At 41.9% G+C, this 21,517-nt stretch overlaps 2 protein-coding genes and 1 pseudogene across 20 annotated transcripts in view; 2 read left to right on the top strand and 1 right to left on the bottom strand.

The window, feature by feature from the left end:
• LOC309648103 (zinc finger protein 154-like) overlaps positions 1 to 21,517 on the top strand; it is a 202,525-nt gene that overhangs the window by 63,605 nt on the left and 117,403 nt on the right. For 14 of the 17 annotated variants that reach the window (XR_014256470.1, XR_014256471.1, XR_014256472.1 and 11 more), the window contains exon 1: positions 1,426 to 10,362. The exons of the other annotated variants lie outside the window; for them this stretch is intronic. The gene's annotated coding sequence lies outside the window, so the exon portion shown is untranslated. Of the gene's footprint in view, positions 1 to 1,425; positions 10,363 to 21,517 lie in introns of those variants that run through there. 17 annotated transcript variants of the gene reach the window in all.
• LOC309648163 (zinc finger protein 211-like) overlaps positions 1 to 21,517 on the top strand; it is a 63,337-nt gene that overhangs the window by 36,100 nt on the left and 5,720 nt on the right. The gene's annotated exons all lie outside the window — the stretch shown is intronic.
• Positions 1,015 to 15,078, bottom strand: LOC309648692 (U6 snRNA-associated Sm-like protein LSm3 pseudogene; annotated as a pseudogene). The gene is made up of 2 exons: positions 15,040 to 15,078; positions 1,015 to 1,621 (listed from the first exon to the last, which is right to left on the bottom strand). The product of its transcript is annotated as a U6 snRNA-associated Sm-like protein LSm3 pseudogene (transcript).

The following is a 21,517-nucleotide window of genomic DNA, read 5'->3' as shown; positions in this document are numbered from 1 at the left end:
AATGTGGGAAATCTTTTAACAATAGGTGGGTTCTCATTCAACACCAGAGAGTTCACACAGGAGAAAGGCCTTATGAATGTAGTGAGTGTGGGAAATTGTTTAAATATGGATCCCAATTGAATCAACACCAGAAAGGTCACACTGGTGAAAAGCCTTTTAAGTGCACTGAATGCGGGAAATCTTTTAACAATAGGTGGACACTCATTCAACACTGGAGAGTTCACACAGGAGAAAGGCCTTTCGAGTGCAGTGAATGTGGGAAATCGTTTAATCGGAGAAATAACCTCATTTTACACCAGAGAATTCATACAGGAGAAAGGCCTTATGTGTGCAATGAATGTGGGAAATCTTTTACCTTCAGCTCCAGCCTTCGTTACCATCAGAGAGCTCACACTGGAGAAAGACCTTATGAGTGCAGTGAATGTGGGAAATCTTTTATCTCTAGGTCTGACCTCCATTATCATCAGAGAGTTCATTCTGGAGAAAGACCTTATGAGTGTAGCGAATGTGGGAAATCCTTTATCCAAAGAAATAACCTCATAATACACCAGAGAATTCACACAGGAGAAAGGCCTTATGAGTGCAGAGAATGTGGTAAATCTTTTACCTGTAGTTCCACTCTCCATTATCATCAGAGGGTTCACACTGGAGAAAGGCCTTATGTGTGCAGTGCATGCGGGAAATCTTTTATTACCACGTCCAAACTGCGTTGTCATCAGAGAGGTCACAGTGGAGAAAGGCCGTAAGAGTTCAGTGAATGTGGGAAACCTTTTACAGTAAGTCTTATACAAACTAACAAGTTCCATTCTGAGAGTGAGTTTGTAAGTCCAATTTGTTCTTAAGTCCAACAGAGTTAGCCTAGGTACCCAACTATCACAATAGGCTATGTAGTACTGTACTGTAATAGGTTTATAATACTTTTCACACAAATAATACATAAAAAACAAAAAATAAAACATTTTTAATCACACTTTACCTTGAAAAGTACAATAGTATCAGCTACATCACCATTGCTTCTTTTTTTTTTTTAATCAAAAAAGGAAACAATTTAAAGAAAGAAACCCAGAAATTGTCTGAAAAAACATTGGGGCAAATGAACTCCTGAAAAAGTTCTGCATCTTGGTGATCACATTTATTGGAAGGGTTGGAGAAAATTAAACTGCCATTTAGCCTAAGAATTTGTGAGTTATCTTTAAATCAACTTATGTCAGGAGTGGAAGAATTCTTGGTTATTTCTTAATATCAAATTGTACACTAGTTTCTCTTTTGAATATCGTCTACATTTAAAGAGGCAATCATACAAAATCTCTTTTTCCACACAGGATAAATTCTTTGTTTCAGCCAACTCTCAATGGCGGGGCAACTAGGACAACACCATCTCCCCGGAAAAAGAGCATTGGAATATTCCATTTTGTTGATTTATATATTTCTTCCTATGTTTCTTCATCAATTTCTATAGTTGTCACAGTTTCTTCCACATCTCCCAATATCATATTTAAATGTAACCTGCCTCGAAGCTCTGTGTTGTTTCTCATTTTCACTCATCCAGGCTGAGCCTGATGAGATCCAGGGACTCTTCTACAGTGTTCGTAGTTTGTTGCTGGTTCACATCGTCCAAAATCTTTCACATCACCTCTGCTTTTATGCTTGTTTCTGGACATCCTGGGCTTGAAATAAAGATACTGTACTACTCTATACAGTACTGTACAGTAAGTATGCAAAAGCACAAGCACTTGTAGAGGATACACACATGTTAAAATGTATGCCAGACACATGAACTAACTCGTGATTGGACATGCGAACGCATGTTCGCATTTTGAAAGCTCACAACTTGAAGGTTTGTATGTAGGGGACTTACTGTATAGGAAAATGTAACCTCTTTCAACATCAGAGAGTTCACACTACACAATGGCATAGATGTGCAGGAAATGTGCAGTTTCGGTGTTCAGTATAAGGGCACTAGAGGAAACTATCTGAGGAGCCATCTGTCTGAATTGACTGTCATACATCTGAGCATGCACAGTGGGGAGAATCCCCAGTTACGTGGGAAGGCCACCGGCCGGCAGGCCCACACAGTGTGCATCAGTCACCAACCCAGTGTGCTCAGGGAAGCTGACTCTGTCCCCCCCTGTGTTGGCCCAATTAGGAGTCGCCTGAGCGCTAGGGGATATTTCCCTCCTCTTTGATTACCTTGGGCATGGACCTGACCCAATGTTGTTCCATAGAACATCATTTGAGTTTTCTGGCAGCGTTCCAACAAAGACTACAATTTTCAGGGACATGTTGGTGTCACGTGATACTTGTGTCTTTCCAGCTTGAACGTCATGGACTCTAGAACTGTCGGCCACACATTGCCTTGGCTTGAATAATAACTAAGGCCTTTTAAGTCCTCATTAATTTGGGGAGTTCTATTCCTGTGTAGGGTAGTTTATAAACTAGTACAAATTTGTGCTCTACAGGCATGAAGGGGAGAAGAAGTTTTTATCGGTCTCACACGCTGTGCCCGAGGAGGGACAGCATGATGGCAGAAAACAACTTGACAATTTTGACCAAATTTGCATTGCTGCGTAGAGCCTCCTAGGAAAGACTGCAGGGCTTTCTCTTCCTCATTTGAGGCCTGTATCCTATGTTTTCTATGAGTCTTGGATGACTCTAAGGAGGGGGACGTGTGAGAATCTTAAGAGTGCTTCTGAGAGCCACATGATTTTTTTCTCTTACTCAAGGTAGATATCACAGGGTATCCCAGCACTGTTGAGGGGATATTTTCCCCAGGTCTACAAAGATCCACATTCCCTGATGGCCACAAGTCACTGGGCTAGTCTCACTGGTTATAAGACTGTTGGTTCCAAGGGAAACCGTAATAGGTACGGAAACTCTAGTAGGTAGTGGAGGAGACTGCAGCCAGCTAGATGAAATGTTCCTCTTCTAAAAGTGTAGCCAGAAATGTTTCTGTGACTCTGCAGGATCTGTGTGTACACAAATCTCGGGACCTCTAGGCATGCTTATCTTGTGTAGCTGAGGACATTGTCAGAGAAATTAATCAGGTTTTGTGGATTGCTGTAGCCTCTCAGTGATGTTCGCCTCAAGGCCCTTACTGTGCAGGGAGGAAAAAAGAGAAAAGGGGATTCATATTCTGAGGATGTGGCTCTCTTGACCCATGCAGCACTCCTCTTGACTTGGGTGGTGACGTTCATTGTTCCCTATATTTGCTGCTACTGAGACAAGACTGACCTTCCAGAGGGCATGAGGAGAGAGATGCTGGAGTCAATACAGGGTTGCCCAACCTATTTTCCATAAAGAGTGGGACATAGTTTTTTTTCTTCTTTTTTATCTTGAGCTAATTTTTAAAGCTTTATAAAGATATAATTTACATGTAGTCAACAGCTTATATTTAAAATGTACAGTTTGATAAGTTTTGACATAGGTATGAACCTCTGAAAACATCATCCTAGTCCTGATAATGACCATATCTGTCATTAACTTCATGTCTTTTTATAATCTCTTCTTACCTTTCCCGCTTCTCCAGGTAACCATTGGTTTACTTCCCCTTGCAATAGATAACCTTTGCATCTTTTTGTATTTATATGCTTGGAATAATAAGCTGTTTATTTTTTTCTGATTTCCTTCATGTTTTGTAATTACTTTGAGATATGGGTAGCTCATCTCTCTCTTTTTTTTTTTCTGAGCAATATTCTTATCCTTGGATATACCACTGTTGATTTACTTATCCATCTCTTTATGGGTCTTTAGGTTATTTCTAGGTTGTGACTATTGGAAATAAACCTGTTACAAACATTTGTGTCAGTTTATATGGATGTATGTTTCTTTGATCTTGTGTCAGTAACTTGAAGTGGAGTGTCTGAGTCACAGGGTAGATCTAAAATGACTGTACTTTTTTTTGCATATTAACCAGCAGTATGTTAGAGAGTTCCATTTCTTTCACATCCCTGCCAGTGCTTGATATGGTTAATCTTTTATGTCAGCCCTTTTCATAAGTGTATAGTGCTATCTCAGTGTGGTTTTAATTTCATTTTTCTAATGATTCATGATTTTGAGCATTTTGCAGGTCTTTGTTTGCCACCTGTATGTATGTATGTGTATATATATATTTACAAATATATATGTATGTATATATTTGTGTGTGTGTGTGTGTGTGTGTGTGTGTGTGTGTGCTGTTCTTGTTATTTGCTTTTTTTTTTTTTAATATGCATTATGGCTGTTTCCCGTTTCATTTACAAATAAGACATCAAAACAACAAAGACGTGGAATTTTACTCATTCTTAAATGAAGTGAGCAACATTTGCCATACAGAATAATAGTTTTGTTTTTTTTTTTTTTTTTGCGGCTCAGTCATGGGTACTTTTTTTTTTTTTTTTTTTTAATTTATTTATTTATTTATTTATTTTTGGCTGTGTTGGGTCTTCGTTTCTGTGCCAGGGCTTTCTCTAGTTGCAGCGAGCGGGGGCCACTCTTCATCATGGTGTGCGGACCTCTCACTGTTGCGGCCTCTCTTGTTGTGGAGCACAGGCTCCAGACGCGCAGGCTCAGTAATTGTGGCTCACGGGCCCAGTTGCTCTGCGGCATGTGGGATCTTCCCAGACCAGGGCTCGAACCCGTGTCTCCTGTATTGGCAGGCAGATTCTCAACCACTGCACCACCAGGGAAGCCCCAGAATAATAGTTTTTAATACAGGTAGGATATACCTGTATTAAGGTAGGATTTTTCCTCAAATTTTCTATGTCGTGCAAAATGTCATGACCACAAATCCCACACATGTTTAAGATCAGTATGTATTATTAACATAATCTCCATCACTTAAGTCCGGGCATTCAGTAATACACTAAATGTAGTCCTGCTTTGTAGTGTTTCCCAATTTCTGAAGCGTAAATTCTCCCACCACTCATTTGGAATGTGATCAGAGAAGGAACTGAAAAATTCTACTCGAGGTCCCCCGGGTTTTTTGATGGAAAACTAAACTTAGCATGTGCAGGAGGAGACTTTACAAGGCCAGGCAGACAACAGCTGCAGGGGCTGCGGGCTGGTTGGAGGCTCAGACGCCTCAGAGACAAAATTCTGACTGGCCAGTGGGGAGGTATGTCCCTGAACACCCTGGGGAGTCAGTGGAAACCCTAGTTGGCCTCACCTTGTTAGTGACAAGGTATCAGAGCAGTCACACTATCCTGAGTTGCCTCCTCTGACCCCACCGGTTACTTTGCAAGGGATTCTCACCCTCTGAACTCTCCAAAGTTCTTTTCATCTCTACCTTTCTGTAATTGTTGACTGTTTATTTCCAACTGTGTTTACCTTCTATGGGTCTCACCACCTACTTGGATACTATTTCAGACACCTGCACCCCAGGACCGCATTCTAGATGCAGGGCCACTGCCTACCTTCATGGTTGAGGCAGTGTATCATAAGTACTGGGGCTGGGAGTGTGCAGGGCAGGGGTCTGGGGCACACTTTCTCTGCTCTACACCTTAAGAAGGACCTGGTTACATCTTTTCCTCCAAGATGCACATGTGTCAATTCAGCGGGGACACCTGTGATCTGAGGTTGCATCTCTAAAAGGGAGGAGGAGTACAGGTGTGGTGGTGATGGAGGACCACAGCAGGGAGAGCCAGACCCACAATGCTGGGTGGGAAGGCTGGGACAGTGCAGGGACCGAAGGAGACACTTAGCATTTGTCTGCCCCATGTGGAGACTCAGGAAGGACCCACTGGGCTGAATCCCTGCTTCTCCCTCTAGAAGCTAATCGCCTAAGGCTGTGTTCTGCCCAGAGTTCTGGTAGATCTGCCCCTGGAGTCCCCTGAGGGATGCAGCACAGTTCATGGGGATCCACAGGCTCCCCACCCTGCCCAGGAGCACCCCACCGTCCACCGCTCATGCATCTGGTAGGGACACTCAGCCATCCATGTCCACAGCTTGGGCGCACCCTGGTGACAGCACGCAAAAGTTAGGATTCTGACTCTGAGGTGGAAAAGCAGGACTCAGTCTTGGAGTCAAAAAATCTCATATTTGGGGACTTCCCTGATGGTGCAGTGGTTAAGAATCCACCTGCCAACGCAGGGGACACGGGTTTGAGCCCTAGTCCGGGAAAATATCACAGCCACGGAGCAATTAAGCCCGTTGAGAAACTAAGCCCTACTGAGCCTGCGCTCTAGAGCCTGCAAGCCACAACTACTGAGCCTGCGTGCCACAACTACTGAAGCCTGCACGCCTAGAGCCCATGCTCCGTGAGAAGCCACCGCAATGAGAAGCCCGTGCACGACAACGAAGAGTAGCCCCCGCTCGCCGCAACTAGAGAAAGCCCGTATGCAGCAATGAAGACTCAACGCAGCCGTAAATAAATAAATAAATAAATTTATTTAAAAATCTCATATTTGGTCTCTGGAGCCAACTAGGGACTCACACTCACACTTGATTGGATTATCCAAGATATATTGTTAGGAGAGAAATTAATGTCAGACAAGGAACCACAGAACCAGGAAGTTCAGAGAACACTAAGGAGGATAAATGCCAAAATTCTACATGTGATATCGTTTTCAAATTATAGAAAATCAGAGATAAATCCTGAAAGAAGTCAGGGCAGGGGGAGGAGGGAGATCCCTTACCTATAGCAGAACAAAGATAAGAATTAGATTCATCTTCTTAGAAAACTGTGCAGGCAAGAAGAGATTGAAGTGAAATAATTGAAGTATTGAAAAAGAAAAAAACCATCAAGCTAGAGTTTTGTTCCTGGCAAAATTATCCTTTGATAGTGCAGGGTAAACAAAGCCTTTCTCAAACAAAAATAGGGAATTTGTTGCCAGTAAATCTGCAACCTTAGTCCATTCTGGTTGTTATAATGAAATACCACAAACTGGGTAGTTTATTAAATAAATAAATAAATAAATAAACATTTATTTCTCACACTTTTGGAGGCTTGGGAAGTCCAAGATCAAGGTGACAGGACCTGTGCTGAGGTCCTGCTTCCTGGTTCATAGCTGGCACCTCCTTGCTGTGTGCTCACATGGTAGCAGGAGCTAGGGATCTCTCTGTAGCCTCTTTTATAAAGGCACCATTCATGTGGATGGAAACGCCTCTTAAAGTCCCTAACTCCTTATTTATTTATTTATTTGGCTGCGTCGGGTCTTAGTTGCGGCACGTGGAATCTTTGTTGAGATATGCAGAATCTTTCCTTGCGGTGCAGAGGCTCTTTGTTGCAGTGGGCTTCTCTCTAGTTGTGGCACAGCGTGCTCCAGAGCTCATGGGCTCTGTAGTTTGTGGCACGCGGGCTCTCTTGTTGAGGCACCCGAGCTCAGTAGTTGTGACGCGTGGGCTTAGTTGCCTAGCGGCATGTGGGATATTAGTTCCCCGACCAGGGATGGAACCCGCGTCTGCTGCATTGGAAGGCAGATTCTTTACCACTGGACCACCAGGGAAGTCCCTCAAAGTCTCTAACTGCTAATACTCTCATCTTTGGTGGTTAGAATTTCAACATAGGAAGTTTAGGGGACATAAATATTTAGACCATATCACTTGCCTTGTAGGAAATGTTAAAAGAACTTTAGAGACAAGGAGAATTATAGAGGTCAGAAAATTAGACCTACATAAAAGAAGAACATCAAAGAAGTAATAAGGTAAAATAAAAGTTTACTTTTTTTTTTAAGCAGAAGGAATTTTTAAATTATTTATTTATTTATTTATTTTTGCCTGCATTGGGTCTTCATTGCTGCACGCGGGCTTTCTCTAGTTGTGGTGAGCGGGGGCTACTTTTTGTTGCGGTGCACAGGTATCTCACTGTGGTGGCTTTTATCGTTGCGAAGCATGGGCTCCAGGGTGTGTGGGCTTCAGTAGTTGTGGCCTGCAGGCTCAGTAGTTGTGGTGCATGGGCTTAGTTGCTCCGTGGCAAGTGGGATCTTTCCATACCACGGATCTAACCCGTGTCCCCTGCATTGGCACACGGATTCCTAACCACTGCGCCACCAGGGAAACCCCAAATGTTACTTTTCTTAATTGATACCCATCTTAATTGATGCATATCCCGTGTGTGTGTGTGTGTGTGTGTGTGTGTGTGTGTGTATTTATATGTGAAATGAATGACATCAATGATACGAAGTATTGGAAGAATTCAGAATATTTTATTATTGTAAGGTACTCACTATCTGTGAAGTGATACAGTGTTACTTGTAAGTGGACTTGGATTAGTTGTCAATGTTGATTGGAAACTAGAGCAAGCACTAAAAAAAGTTGAAAAAGAAGTGTAACTGATACGGTAAGAAACAAGAGAAAATATAATCTTATAAAAAGCTCAATTTAAACCACAAAAAGCAGGAAGAGAGTGGAGTACAAAATTTGGAACAAAGAACGAGGGTAACAAATAGAAGTTTATAACAAGGGACTTCCCTGGTGGCACAGTGGTTAAGAATCCGCCTGCTAATACACGGGACATGGGTTTGATTCCTGGTCTAGTAAGATCCCACATGCTGTGGAGCAACTAAGCCCGTGCACAGCAACGAAGACCCAATGCAGCTAAAAATAAATAAATAAATAAGAATTAAAAAAAAGAAATAACAAATATGGTAAATATTAATCCAGCTGCATCAATAATCACTTTGATGGGAATGGTCTAAATGCACTAATTAAAAGATTTTCAGGGTGGATCAAAAAGCAAGACCAAACTATATGTTGTCTACAGAAACTGCAATAATATATCTGTACTGTTTTCAGGTTCTACATTTGTAGTAATTTGTTGCAGGGATAATAAGAAATGAATAGAGGGATAGGCATGCGAAGAAATGAAATAACTGAGAAAGACAAAGTTAGAGCAAGTTGGGGAGTGCTCACTTTGTGAAGGTTGTGTGTGTGTGAGGTGGTGGCATCAGTGTGGTTAAACTAAACTGTTTTATCTGTTGTGGCTTCATTGTTTAACAGTATTCATTAGCTGTCATTGGGCAAAGGTATAATTTTATATTGATGTTTCATCATAAAATTATTCAGGTGTGACTGAATTAGACTACTGGGGGCAAATGTAGTTGGTGATCCATTTAGCTAATTGGAAAGTATTCAAGTCTTTGTGGTTTACCGAAACACACCCTTGACCTGATTATAAAGATTCTGTAAATGGAGGCATGGGAAGGACACAGCCTCATTACAGCTTATTACATGAACTTATTCCCAGTAAATATTTACAGAGTGTATGAAATTGTATAAATATGAAGTCATATTCCAAGAATAATATGAGAGTTGGGAGTTAAATAAGCTTTTACATCTCATCATTTTGGCATGCAAATGACTATAATGTTGTACATTCTCAAGGAGTAGAAATCAATCTGAGGGTTTATTGAGATAAAATATAAAGCAGCTGCATAAAATGTCTGACTCTGTCAGGTAAACTAAAAGATCAAATTGAGTGGTTGTCAGAGCTGGGGAGGGTAGTGGAATGTGACTACCCTCAGAATATCCGTCTTCTTTCTTCCCAGTCATGGTTCTGTACGGACTGTTTTGCTCATAGCCAATCATAATACAACTAAACGCACACACACACTTCCAATGGATAGCTTCACGCTGCATGCATTTGAATGACAAGTATATAATATATCCAGCTATGCACTGAATCATTTTATGTCTGAATGACTCTATAGTAAAATGGCCATTTAGAACAGTAGATCTGAGAGCATCTCAAATGATTTTTTTTCTTTTTTTTTTTTTTGCCACGTTGCGCGCCTTGCGGAATCTTAATATCCCGATCAGGGATCAAACCCGCGTCCCCTGCAGTGTTAGCGCTGAGTCCTAACCACTGGAGAACCAGGGAATTCCCTTAAATGACATTTTAATCCTTTGGCAGCTGAGATTCACGAAGTCTACAATTATGTCTTTTTGCTGCAGTTAACGAGCAAAGCCCTGCCTTTCTTTAGGCGGGATGACCAGCTCACAGCATCCTTCCTGGATCCGCGTGGGACAGGTTCTAGTTGGTCAAGAATGAGAATACCCTTCGCTGCGGCCTCTAGGGCTCTAGTAACTATATTACCCAGAAGAAATTGCGGCAGGTTGAGCCAGTGATAGTTCAGGATAATAGCGTTTCCGGGAAAATTCCTCGGCTCGGGGCGGGACTTCCGGCCTCTTCCTAGTGACAACCATTTTAATCGTCCGGGTCTGTTTTGGCTCTGGGGCGCTGGGTCGGGACCAGGGTGACGGGGTGAGAAAACGCGAAAGGAGGCGCTGTCCCCGCGGCACAGAGGCGGGTCTGAAGTTCGGGGACGCCGCCCGGGGTGCCCCGCGCAGGCCCGGGAGAGGGTCCGACGTGCCCCCCTCCCGCCTGTACCCGCCCCTCTCCGTCCACAGAGTCCGATGGCGGCGCCGGCGCTGAGGAACCCGCCTCAGGTAAACGCTCGTCCTCCGGGCCCTCACCGCCCTCAGCCCATCAGCCACTAAAGCCCTGAGTGCGGGGCGCCTTGCTCACGTGCCTGCAGGCCAGGCCGCGGTGTCCAGGACGGTTAGGCGGTCGTGGGTGGGGCTCTGTTTCCGACAGACTGGGTGATGGCGCGTGGGAGAGGGTGCCAGGTGGAGGGACCGGCAGGTGCAAAGGCTTGGAGGTCGGACTGAGGCGGGAGGATTCGGGAAACCTAGGATGAGCCTTCCGCTTGCAGGGAACAGAGCGTGTGGTAGAGTGACGCCTGGTTCGGCAGAGAGGTTGTTCCTTTTTCTGAGGGACCTGGAGGCCACGGAGGGTAGTGGATAGAAGAGGGACATATTATGTGTTAGGGTTTTAAAAGTTATCACGGACTTACCTGGTGGTCCAGTGGTTAAGACTGTGCGCTTCCAATGCAGGGGCGTTGGTTTGATTCCTGGTCGGGGCACGAAGATCCCACATGCTGTGGGGCAAGGCCAAAAAAAAAGGAAAAATAAATAAATAAAATGAAAAAAAATGTTATCAAGAGGCTGCCCAGAGGGGGAACAGACTGGAATGTGGTTGATGAAGACACTGAGGCAAAGAGAAGTAGAGCCTTTGTCCAAGGTCAGAGATCTGGTAAGAGTCAGCTCTAAGATTGAAACACAGGCGTTAGTAAGTTAACCCCAGGTCCAGGTTCCAGGGCCAGGTGTGGATACAGGGGAGTCCTGCTCACATGGAGCCCAGCCATGGTTGCTTTCCTCTTCCCACAGGTTCCGAAGGTTAAAAAAGCACTTAGGTGGACGGTGGGAGGGAGACACAAGAGGGAGGAGATACGGGGATATATGTATATGTATAGGTGATTCACTTTGTTATAAAGCAGAAACTAACACCATTGTAAAGCAGTTATACTCCAATAAAGATGTTTTTTAAAAAAAGCACTTAAGGATCCTACACAAGGCAGGAGAGGGTGTCCCAGTCCCTCACTGGTATTGACACCACCCGTAGGTTATCTGGGTATTGTGTCTTGAGACTCTTCCCTAGATACAGTCTCAGCTCTTGGATATGGGGACCCAGAGGATATCCCCAAGCCCTGGGTCCTGAGTGCAGGACAAGGGTAACATACAGGAGTTCCCATTCCTGACAACCAGTATAAAATGGTATGGAAGGTTATCCCAGGAACAGATACCAGCATGTGCAAGTACTTGGAGGTGTGACTGAGCTGGAAACAGGGTACAGCAGGTCTTCATTCTTTTAGTTAAGAACAGAGAGCAGGGGCTTCCCTGGTGGCGCAGTGGTTAAGGATCCGCCTGCCAGTGCAGGGGACGTGGGTTCGAGCCCTGGTCCGGGAAGATCCCACATGCCCAACTAAGCCCATGTGACAAAACTACTGAGCCTGCACTCTACAGCCTGCGTGCCACAACTACTGAAGCCTGCGCGCCTAGAGCCCGTGCTCTGCAACAAGGGAAGCCACTGCAATGAGAAGCCCAGGCACCACAACGGAGAGTAGCCTCCACTCGCTGCAACGAGAGAAAGCCCAAGCCCAGCAACAAAGACCCAACGCAGCCAAAAATAAATAAATAAATAAATTTAATTTTTAAAAAAAGAACAAAGAGCAGGGGATCAGTAATCAGGCCTGTAATCTGGCTAAGAACTTCGACATCATTTATGGAGGTAATGAGGGGTTTGGATAAGAGGAAGTAAGTGGTATTAACCAGGTTTTAATAGGCTCCATCTGGCTGGAGAGAAAAGACTGGAGTTAAGGAGGGCGGCAGGGAGCCCAGGAAGAGGTTACTGCTGTAATCCAGACCAGTGGTGAAGCTCCAGAGTTTTGGCCATGAAGGTGGGAGACAAGTTTGGATTCTAGGTACATTTATTTATTTATTTATTTATTTTTGGCTGTTTTGGGTCTTCATTGTTGCACGCGGGCTTTCTCTAGTTGTGGCAAGCGGGGGCTACTCTTCTTTGAGGTGCATGGGCTTCTCATTGCAGTGGCTTCTCTTGTTGCGGAGAACGGGCTCTAGGCGCTCAGGCTTCAGTAGTTGCAGAGCGCGGGCTCAGTAGTTTTGGTGCACGGGGTCAATAGACGTGGCTCGCGGGCTTTAGAGCACAGATTCAGTATTTGTGGCACATGGGCTTAGTTGCTCTTCCCGGACCTGGGATCAAATCCATGTCCCCTGCATTGGCAGGCAGATTCTTAACCACTGCGCCACCAGGGAAGCCCCTCTAGGTACATTTTTAAAGAAGAGCCAAGTAGATTTTTAGATGTTGTTAGGTAAGGTAGTGGTTAGAGATGACTCCAAGAGTTTTAGTCCTAGCAGCTGAAGGGATGGATCCTTCATCAAATCGGATGTGGCAGTTGTCAGTAGGTTTATTTTTCTTGGGAATATCAGAAGTTTTGTTTTGGTCCTGATAAGGGTCTGAGATGTTTCAGAGAACAGTGAGTGGAGGCATCAAATGGGCAGCTGGACGCACATTTCTGAAATTTGGAGAGGGGATCAGGATGGAGACTTTCAAAAGTGGAGGCTATTGTAAGGACCAGAGTGAGGGTGTGGATGACATTTCGAAAGTGGAATGCAGGTTAGAGTGGTAATGCTATCAGCGGGTCAGAAGGACTAGGGTGCATGCCGAGGAGTGGTTCTCTTGCTTAGCACCTGGTTGAGGTTCCTGATTATAACAAACACAGGTGAGAGAGAGAATGGCTCTGGATGGTCTGGGAGAGAAGATGATCTGGCAGGTGGTCAAGGCTTCCATGGGATGAATGGGTGCAAAATACGTGGTTTGGGAGGCAGAGAAATAATTGAGACAATTTGACACTGAGGCCAGGGCTCCTGCTAATTCACTACTGTCCAGATTCTCCAGAATTGTGTAGTAAGGCTTTTTGGGGTCTAGAGTGTTTTAGTCTTGCTGGTGGATAAGATCTAGAGTAAATGGTGTCATTTGTGAAAGTCGTTATGCCTGGCAGGGAGATTGTAAGGGCTGGGGTTGTGAGGAAGTTTGAGTAGAGAGAGGAGGGTTGTGACTGTTGAGGGGACAGGCAATCAGACAGTGCATCACAGAAGTAGAAGAATGTCATGGGTGTCTGTAATTCACATGTGGTTCTGAGTGGCTAATATTGAAGCAAGGATCAGAAGCAGGTGGAGAGCCCTTCAAAGCACCATGAGGGGCTTTCCCTGGTATTGGGATTCATCAGAGGTCTGGGATTGTACTGAATAGTTTTTGAGTGTCAAGCAGTCTCTGGAAGGAAACTATGGGCCAGGTATATGGTTAAGTCCAGGGAGATACCTGTATTGTAGAGCAGGAAGGTAGGCAGAACTGTGGGAGTGTCAACCTGGAGAATGATAATGTTAGAGAGTGAGAGTCTACAGAATAATGTGCACATACATAGGTAATGTGAGTTTATGGCCCCACAGCCCTGGTATTGGGGACTTAATGGTGAAGCATGAGCCCAGGTTTGACTGTGTCTTGTATGTACAGTCTGGGAGACCTCAGGGGAATTGATTGGCAGGAGAGATGGGGCTCTGCTCGCCAGGCCCAGAGCTTACGTGGCATCTGTATGTCCCCCTGTCTGTTATTGCTGAGGGCTGAACACAGTGATTAATGGGACCTGAGGAGAGAGTGAGCAGAGTGGCACCAGGTTCTGGTATCTCCTCTGTGGTGGGAAGCTTGGGAAGAGGATGATAGTGGGGTAGATTGTGTGGTGATGGACTGTGGGTTCTCAGAGTGTTCATTGTTTCATCTGTCCCCATGTTGACAGGACAGTATGACCTTTGAGGACATTGCCCTGTACCTCTCGTGGGAGGAATGGAGGCTCCTTGATGAGGTTCAGGGCACTTGTACCACGATGTGATGCTGGAAAACTTTGCACTCATATCCCCACTGGGTAAGACTCTCACAGCCTTCCCAGTGACCTGGAGTGAGCTCTGTATTCTGGCTCAACCCCTTTTCTGCGGGGGTGCTCTGTCCTTGTGACATGTGGACCTCAGGCACTGCTTGTTTCCCCAGCTTTCTGGGTAGTTGCTGTGGTAGGTATGCCTGGGTTGTTCGCACTCCATTCTTCTCTCCCCTGCAACCCCAATATTTGCTGTACCGGATCCTCACTGGGAAGAATTTGAGGTCTGTAGTCCTGCAGTGCGTTTAATGATCTGTACCATCTTGTAACTGAAGGATTGTGCATTTCGAGCAACAACTTCCCATTTCTCCCATCCCACAGCCCCTGGCCTTCTCTGTTTCTATGAATTCAACGTTTTTTGTTTGTTTTAAACTCTACATATAAGTGATATCATACATTATTTGGCGTAATGTCCGTCTGGTTCATCCATGTTGTCCCATATGGCAGGACTTCCTTTGTTTTTAAGGCTAAATAACATTCAAGGTGTGCATGTGTATGTGTGAGTATATCACACCTTGTTTATCCATTCCTACGTGGATGGACACTTAGGTTGTTTCCACGTCTTGTGTATTATTCATAATGCTGCTGTGAACATGAGAGTGCAGGTTATCTTTTCCCCATTGGATTTCATTTCTTGGCTATATTCCAAGCAGTGAGGTTGCTGGATTGTATGATAGTTCTGTTTTGAATTTTTGAGGAACTTCCATACTATTTATTCATAACACCTGTACCAGATTATCTTGCCAACAAGTGTACAAGGGTTCCCTTATTTCTGTACCTTTTCCAACACTTGTCTCGTCTTCTTGATGATAGCCATCCTAACAGTTATGTAGTAATATCTCATTGTGGTTTGGATTTACATTTCCGTGATGATTAGTGAGGAAGAACAATTTTTCATATACTTGTTAGCCATTTGTATATCATCTTTGGAATAATGTCTAATCAGATCCTCTGCCCATATTTTAATCAGATTATTCTGTTTCTGCTGATTTCTATGAGTATGTTATGTGTTTAAAATATCATCCCTGGGGTCTTCCCTGGTGGCGCAGTGGTTAAGAATCTGCCTGCCAATGCAAGGGACACGGGTTCGATCCCTGGTCCGGGAAGATCCCACATGCCGCGAAGCAACTAAGCCCGTGCCCCACAACTACTGAGCCTGCACTCTAGAGGCCGCAAGCCACAACTACTGAGCCCACGTGCCACAACTCTGAATCCCATGTGCCTAGAGCCCGTGCTTCGCAATAAGAGAAGCCATGACAATGAGAAGCCCCATGCACTGCAACTAGAGAAAGCCCGCACGCAGCAACAAAGACCCAACACAGTCCAAAAGATAAATAAAATAAATACATTAAAAAAAAAAAAAAGATTGCTTTGGCTCTTTGAGGTCATTTGTGGCTCCATATGAACTTTAGGATTCATTTTCTATTTCTGTGAAAAATCTCATTGTAATTTTGATAGGAATTGCATTGAATCTGTATATTGCATTTGGTGGTGTGGACATTGTAACATTATTAATTCTTCCAGTACAAGGATATGGGATATCTTTTCATTTATTTGTGTCAGTTTGTTTTATCAGTGTCTTATAGTTTTCAGAGTCCAGAGCTTTTACTTCCTTGGTTAAATTTATTCATATGTATTTTATTGTTTTTGATTTTGTAAATATGATTGCTTTCCTAATTTCTTATTCTGATATTTCATTGTTTACAGAAGTGCAACTGATTTTTGCATATTGATTTTGTATCCTGCAACTTTACTGAATTTGTTTAATAGTTGTAACAGTTTTCGGGAGGAGTCTTTAGGGTCCTCTATATATAAGATCATGCCTTCTGCAGCAGTTTTACTTCTTTTATGATTTTATTATTAATACTTTTTTCTCTTGACCAAGTGTTCTGGGTAGGCCTTCCAGAACAATATTGAATAGAAATGAGGACAGTGGGCATCTTTGTCTTGTTCTTGGTTTTAGAGGAAAAGCTTTTAGGTTTTAAATTCTGAGTATGATGTTAGCATGGGCTTATTGTTTATGGGTTTATCATATTGAGTTATATTCCTTGTACACTTAATTTGTTCAGAATTTTTAATAGGAAAGTATGCTCAATTTTGTTAAGTGGTTTTTCTTCATTTATTGAGATGATCATATGATTTTTATCCTTCATTCTCTTAATATGGTGTATCATGTTTATTGATTTGCATATGAGGAATTATCCTTGTTTCCTGTGGATAAGCCACACTTGATGATAATGTAAGATTGTTGAATATGATGTTGAGTTTAGTTTGCTAGTTTTCTGTTGGGAATTTTTTCCTTCTATGTTCATCAAGGATGTTGGCCTGTAATTTTTTTTTTCTTATAGTTTCCATAACATGGTTTGGTATCAAGGTATATTTCTAGCCTTAGCCTGAGAAAATGAGTTTGGAAGTGTTCTTTCAGCGTTTTGGAAGAGTTGAGGAAGGATTGACATTAATTCTTAAAATCACTGGAAGAAATCACCAGTGAATCTGTCTGGTCCTGCACTTTTCTTTGTTGGGACAGTTTATTATTATTATTAACTAATTAATTTTTAAAAATTGAAGTATAGTTGATTTACAGTATTATATTTATGTCATGGTAAGACATAGTGATTCAGTATTTTTATAAATTGGGGAATTCCCTGATGGTCCAGTGGTTAGAACTCTGTGCTTCCACTGCAGGGAGATGGGTTCGATCCCTGGTCTGCAAACCAAGATCACATGTGCTGTGCAGCACAACCAAAAAAAAATTTTTTTTGTACTCAATTTTAAGTTATTATAAAACAGTGGCTGTATTTCCCTGTGCTGTAAAATATATTCTTGTTGCTTAGCTTTTTGGGAGATTTTTAATTAATGATTCAGTTTCCTTAATTGTTACTGACCTACTCATATTTTTTTCTTCATGATTTAATGTTGGTAATTTGTCTGTTTCAAAGAATTTATCCATTTCTTCTTGTTTATCCAGTTTGTTGGCATTTCATTGTTCATTGTTTATGATATTTGTATATCTGTAGTATCAGTTGTACTAACTCCTTCATTTTTGATTTCATTTATTTGAATCTTCTCTTTTCTAATTTAGTGTAGCTAAAGTTTTGTCAATTTTGGTTCTTTTCAAAAACCAGCTCTTAGCTTTGTTGATGTTCCTATTGTTGTTTTTAGTCTGTATTTTATTTATTTCTCGTCTGATCTTTGTTATTTCCTTCCTTCTAGATTTGAGCTTAGTTATTTTTTTCCTAGTTCCTTGTGGTGTAAAGTTACGTTGTTTATTTGAGTCTTTTTCCTTAATGTAGGCATTTATTGCTATCAGCTTTACTTTTAGAAATTCTTTTGCTACATCTCATGGCATGTTTTGATTCCATTTTACTTCATCTCAAGATAATTTTATTTTTCCTTCTGATTTTTTTTCTTGAACACATTTGTTGTTCAGGAATGTGTTACTTAATGTCCATATATTTTTGAACTTTCCAGCATTCACAAATATATTATTATGTTGCTGATTTTTAGTTTCCAACTCTTATGGCTGAATAAGAGTCTTGATATGATTTCAGTCTTCCTAAAGGTGTGAAGACTTGTTGTGACCTAACATGTGATCTCTCTTAGAGAGTGTTCTGTGTCCACTTGAGAAGAATGTATTGTGCTGTAGTTGAATGGAATGTTCTGTGTATGTTTGTTAGATTGAGGTGGTCTAAAGTTCCATTCAATATTTGGTCAATGTTTGAGCTAAAGTGTCATTAAATATTTCCTTATTGATTTTCTATTTGGTTAATCTACCCATTCTCAGAAGATGGGTATTGGAGTCTGCTAACATTATTTCATTGTTGTCTTTTCTACCTACCAGTTTCTTTTGTTTTTTCCTTAATATTTATTTATTTACTTTTGGCTGTGCCGGGTCTTCGTTGCAGCACACAGGACCTTCGTTGTGGCACATGGGATCTTTTAGTTGCTGCACGCGGACTTCCTAGTTGCAGCATGCAGGCTCTTAGTTGCGGCGTGCATGCAGGATCTAGGTCCCCAACCAGGGGTGGAACCAAGGCCTCCTGCATTGGGAGTGTAGAGTCTTACCCAGTGGACCACCAGGGAAGTCCACCTTCCAGTTTCTTAATATTTGCCTTAACAGATTTAAGTGCTCTGATGTTAGATTCATATCGTTTATGTTCTGTCCTCTTGATGAGTCAACACCTTTATCATTATTTAATGACTTTCTTTGTCTCTTGTGATAGGTTTTGAGTTAAAGTTTATTTTTCTGGCCTAAATGTAGGCTATTTATAAGTATAAGCTACTGTTTTTTCGTTTCCATTTGTATTGAGTTTTTTTCAGTTCCTTCTCTTTCAGCCTATTTGTGTCCTTAAAGCTGAAGTAAGTCTCTTGAAGGCTTTATCCTCAGCCACTGTGTGTCTTTTGAATGGAGAGAATTTTGTAAGGACTTCGTAATTGCAATCTTGTTAATTTTTGTATGGTTGATTTGTAGTTCCTTTGTTCCTTTTGTTCTTTCTCACTTTCTTCCTTTGTGGTTTGATGGTTTTCGGTAGTGGTATGCTTTGATTCCTTTCTTTTCATCTTTGTGTATCTACTGTAGGTTATTGCTTTGTGTTTACTGTCTGGTTTGTGTAAAACATAACAGTATTTTAAGCTGATAACAATGTCAGTTCTATACAAAAAGTCCCCTTTTAGAATCTTTCTACAGTGTTGGTGGGAATGTAAGTTGGTATAGCCACTCTGGAAAATAGTATGGAGGTTCCTCAGAAAACTAAAACTAGAATTACCATTTGATCAAGCAATCCCACTCCTGGGCATATGTCCAGACAAAACTATAATTCAAAAAGATATACGCACCCAAATCTTCATAGCAGCACTACTCACAATAGCCAAGACATGGGAACAACCAAAATGTCCATCGACAGATGAATGGATAGAGAAGATGTGTGGTCCATATATACAATGGAATACTATTCACCCATAAAAAAGAATGAAATAATACCATTTGCAGCAACATGGATGCATCTAGAAATTATCATACTAAGTGAAATACATCAGAAAGAGAAAGACAAATACCATATGATATCACTTATATGTGGAATCTAGAATATGACACAAATGAGCCTATCTATTAAACAGCAACAGAATTACAGACATAGAGAACAGACTAGTGGTTGCTAAGAGGGATGGTTTGGGGAAGGAATTGAGTGGGAGGTTAGTGGGTATAAGCTTTTATATATAGGATGGATAAACAAGGTCTTACTGTATAGCACAGAGAATTATATTCAGTATCCTATGATAAACCAGAATGGTAAAGAATATTTTAAAAAAAGAATGTATATATATGTATAACTGAATCACTTTGCTGTACAACAATAATTAACACAACATTGTAAATCAACTATACTTCAATAAAGATTAAAAAAAAAGGGAAAAAAGTCCCATTTTAGTATCTCACCCCTGTTGCATTTATATTTTTGATGTGACAGTTTATATGTTTTTATACGTGTAGTCATAAGAAGTAATTGTTGGTGTAGTAATTTTTAATACTTTTGTCTTTTATCCCTTATACTAGAATTAAATGATTACCACACCACCATATTACAGTGTTAGCATATTCTGAATTTGAGTATATACTTACCTTTACCACTGTGCTTCGTATTTTCATATATTTTCCTGTTGCTAATTAGTGTCTTTTCCTTTCAGGTTGAAAAGCTCCATTTAGCATTTCTGGTAAGGCAGGTTGAATGGTGATGAACTCTCTCAGCTTTTGTTTATGTAGGAGAGTTTTTATCACTCCTTCATTTCTGAAGGACAGCTTTGCCAGATAAAGTATTCCTTAGTTGGTAGTTTTTTTCCTTCTGCATTTTGAATTTAATGTCCCACTCTCTCCTGGTCTGCATGGGTTCTGCTAAGAAATGTGCTTATAGCCTTACAGGGGTTCTCTTGTATGTGATGAATTTCTTTTCTTTTGCTGCTTTCAAAATTCTTTGTCTTTGACTTTTCAGACTTTCATTTCACTGTCTCAGTGAAGGTCTTGTTGGATTGAATCTGGATGGAGACCTATGCGCATCATGTACCTGCATATCCTCACCTCTCTCTCTTGATTTCGTTGATTGTTTCCACCATTTTTTATTTAAATAAGCTTTTTGCTCCTTTCTCCATTAATTCTCCTTGTGGCACTTCTACAATGTGAATATTATTTCCATTGATGGCATCCTATAATTTATATAGGCTTTCTTCAGTCTTTTATCCCTCTAGCTGGATGATTTGAAATCACCTGATTCAAGGTCACAGATTTTTCTCCTGCTTGATCAAGTTGGCTGGTCTCTGTTGTATTTTTCATTTCATTCATTGTGTTCTTCAGCTCCAAAATTTAATTCCTTTTTTTTTTTTTTTGTATCTTGGAACTTCTTGTTTTTTGTTTTTTGGCCACACCATATGGCATGCAGCATCTTAGTTCCTTGACTGGGGATGGAACCCGTGCCCCCTGCAGTGGGAGTGTGAAGCTCTAACCACTGGACTGCCAGGGAACTCCCATTCTTGGAACCTGTTGATTTGTTTGTGTATTTTTTTCCTACTTTGATTGAGTTTCTGTTTGTGTTCTCCTGGAGCTGGCTGAGCGTCCTTAAAACATTTATTTTGAAATCTTTGTCCAATTGTTTATAGATATGCATTTCTTTGGGTTCCCTTGCTGGAAACTTACGCTCCTTTGGTGATGTCTTGTTTCCTTCAAATTCCATGTTTCTTAGAGCCTTTTGTTCATGTTTCTGCATTTGATGGATCAGTCACATCATCCGGATTTTCAGACTGGTTTTGGTAGGGAAAGACCTTAACTTGGGTTGGATACAAGGTCACTGGCTAGGTGGGGTGTGGCAGTTTGGGCTGTCAGAAGGGACCAACCATGTAATGGCTCTGCAGCTCTGTCAGCTGAGGTCAGGGGCACCAAAGATTGTAGGGATTCTCAGTAGCCAAGGCTGCAAGGTGAACTCACAGGTACCTTGCCCTGGTGAAGCTGGAGGGTGTGACATCGGTACTGTGTTCAGATCATACCAGGAATGTTTCTCATTTACCCAGTATTTTTTTGGTTGTAGCCTGCGACACAGCCCATGTCTACTTTCCCTTCCCTACTGTTAATGCTGTGCTGACTAGTCAGTTTTACTCCACTGTGATATCTACTCTGACTTCCAGCCCAGGGATAAGCACCATGTCTCTGGACTTCAAATCTCAGCCATTTCTCTCATACCTCCTCTTCTCTTGCTCTGCAACTTTGGTCT

This window comes from Balaenoptera physalus (assembly GCF_965194825.1).
Source record: "Balaenoptera physalus genome assembly, chromosome: 19".
Classification (NCBI taxonomy): Eukaryota; Metazoa; Chordata; class Mammalia; order Artiodactyla; family Balaenopteridae; genus Balaenoptera; species Balaenoptera physalus.
This window is presented reverse-complemented; position numbering and strand designations above follow the sequence as displayed.